This window comes from Crocodylus siamensis, chromosome 2 (genome assembly GCF_052110815.1).
Source record: "Crocodylus siamensis isolate JL-2025a chromosome 2, ASM5211081v1, whole genome shotgun sequence".
Classification (NCBI taxonomy): domain Eukaryota; kingdom Metazoa; phylum Chordata; order Crocodylia; family Crocodylidae; genus Crocodylus; species Crocodylus siamensis.
The window spans coordinates 10,523,524-10,526,522 of NC_143396.1; positions in this window are offsets into that span (position 1 = coordinate 10,523,524).

A 2,999-nucleotide genomic window follows, 5' to 3' on the forward strand; every position below is an offset into this window, starting at 1 on the left:
GGAGAGAGGCAGGCACAGCCCTTCCCGGGACAAGGGGAGCTCTGTTCTCCGGCGTGGAGGGGCGTCGCGCTAATCCAGCCCGGAAAGCGCGGTCCCCAGAGCAGCTGCCTGTCAGTCCGGCCGGCTGCCTGCCCGGAGAAGGGCTGGGGCCGCGCTAAGTGAGTAACAGGTGCTGCCTCTCAGGGGACGCAAGGGCCGGATCCAGGGCCTGGATTGCCCGGAGGCGAGCAGGGGTCTGTTGGCACAGCCGGGGAGTCCATGCAGCTCCCCAGAGGGGCCTATGAGGGCTTTGGGGGAGCGAGAGGAGCAGCCACAGGTTTGTAGGATGGTTCCCATCTCCTCTATTCATGCACTCGAGCTGTGATTCCCAACCAGGGCATGCTGGGCTGCCTCGAGATCCTTTCCGCGGGTGCAAGCAGGATCCACAAGAGAAACCCAGAGACTGCAAACAGAAATGCACAGCTGGGGTCTTTCTGAGCCCTTTGCAACAGACAAACAGCTCTGGTATTTTTCTGTAGGCAAAAAAGGGGTGAAAACCAAGAATGGCGTTTTCCGAGGGACACCCCGAGTGTATCCAGGAGCACCACGAGTCTAAGGGGGTTGAGGACCACTGCACTGACTCTGCTTTCAGGGGACGCCAAGGATCAAAGCACGTTTCCCGGAGTCTAGCGGGAGAAGTCAGAAGGTCCCGCTATGGGGTCGAGCCTGTGGGCCTCGCGGCCATGCAAAGAGGCAGTGAGCTCAGGCAGCCCCCGTGTCTGGGTCTCTGGCCTGTGCGGTCTGTCTGGTGGGCAGGGATCGGGGTTTCCTCAGTCCGGCCTTGCCCTGAGCGCCTGGGCAGCCCCGGGATTGCACGCTGGGTCCCGGTCAGGATTGCACACTGCACGCTGGGTCCCGGTCAGATTGAATGCTGGATCCCAGTCAGGATTGCACACTGCACGCTGGGTCCCGGTCAGGATTGCGTGGTGCACACTGGATCCTGGTCAGATTGAATGCTGGATCCCAGTCAGGATTGCACACTGCACGCTGGATCCCAATCAGAATTGCATGCTGAATCCCGGTCAGGATTGAATGCTGCACACTGGATCCTGGTCAGGATCATAGAATCACAGAATCACTGAGTCGGGAGGGACATAGACAAATCTTCGAGTCTGACCCCCTGCCATGGGCAGGAAGGAGCACTGGGGGGGGCAGGGGTCACAAGACCCCAGCCAGGTGCCTGTCCAGTCTCCTCTTGAAGATCCCCAGGGAAGGGGAGAGCACCTCCTCTCTGGGGAGCTGTTCCAGGCTCTGGCCACCCTTACTGTGAAGTCGTTCTTCCTAATATCCAACCTAAACCTCTCCTCCCGCAGCTTGTGGCCATTGTTCCTGGTGACTCCAAGGGGGCCCTGGGGAACAGACGCTCCCGAGTCCCTGCTGCTGGCCCCTGATGAGGTTGTAGCAGCCACAAGATCCCCCTCGGTCTCCGCTTGCAGAGACTGAAGAGATTCGGGTCCCTCAGCCTCTCCTCATAGGGCTGGCCACGGAGGCCCCCAGCCATACGCGTGGCCTCCTCTGGACCCTCTCCAGGTTCCCCACGTCCCTCGTGAAGTGCGGCGCCGAGGACTGGACACAGGACTCCAGCCGTGGCCGGACCAGCGCCACATGGGGGGGGAGCAAGACCTCCCTGGACCCGTCAGTGATGCCCCTGTTGATGCAGGACAGGCTGCGGTCGGCTCTGCCTACTGCTTCGTCGCGTTGGCGACCATATCCATCCTGGAGTCAGTCCTGGAGGTCTGCCTGGATGCGGTCCCTGCCTGCCGGTGTATTCAGCATTACAGGCTGGACGCTGGATCCCGAGTTCAAGCACTGCCCTCTGCGGGCGAAACGGGGACCGGATCTCATGAAAGTCTCCAGAGAGAGCCGAGTGGTGGGGGCAGCCTGGGAGGGGCAGCAACCCAGCCCCCCGCTCCCGGACGGTGCGAGGCGCTGTACGAGCGCGGGCCGTGCCCACCGGAGCCAGGCAGCGCCCCGCGGATCAAAGCTGTCGTCGTTAGCTTGGCTCTTCAGAAATCTCACAAATGAGGCCTGGTGCTTGCACCTGTTTCAAGCGCCCTCCCACCCCCGTGACCAAGTCGGTCTCCAAGGTGCCCCCCCCCCCCCGCCGCACTGGGAGACCCGCGGAGGTCACGTCTAGCCTGACCCCTGCCCCGTGCGGGACCCGCCCTGTGCAAAGCAGCTCAAACCCTTATCTAAACAGCTGGAGATGGGCTTTTCCCTCCCTGTGGCGGCAGGGAACCGGAGGAGAAACAGGCGCGGACTGCAGCTGGGGTAAACTGGGGCTGGACATGAGGTGTGTGCTACTTCTGAGGGGGGGCCCCCAAGCAGATGGAGCCCCAGCCATGCCCCCCCCAGGACACCCCTGGGCTGGGGGCGCAGCCAGGCTTGGGTCTGGCCTTGAGGCGCCTTCAGCTCCCGCCCAAACCTTCCACCAATCAGCACCCACGACACGTCAGGCCTTCCACGGCCTCATGACCCAGCGTTATGCATGTCCTCCTCTGATTGGCCCCATTGTATGAGAGCGGCAGCCGCCACGACCAATCAGCGTTGAGGTGGGGCGGGAGGCGTTGCTATGTATTATTTACACGTTAAAGCCACTCACTGTCCCACCCCCGCTTGCCCCACGTGGGGGACGCACGTGCGTCAGGAGGGGCGACCAATCCGGATCTTAATCCCTCCCTTGTCCCTCGTTCTCTACCAACATAGGCGTGAGGGGAAGGGAGCGCACCAATGGGGTGGCGATAGAGGCGGGGCTGCCGGACCGGCAGGCGGATGAACCAATAGAACCTGGGAGCCGTGCCAATCAGGAGCTGAGGGAGGAGGGGTGGGGTCAATGGCACCCTCTAGCCAATGGCGAGCCAGGGGCTTGCAGCGGAGGCGAATCCAGCGGCCGGGCGCTCCGGAGGGGGCGGGGCTTACATGGGGGCGGGGCTGGGAAGGGGCGGGGCGGAGCGGGCGGG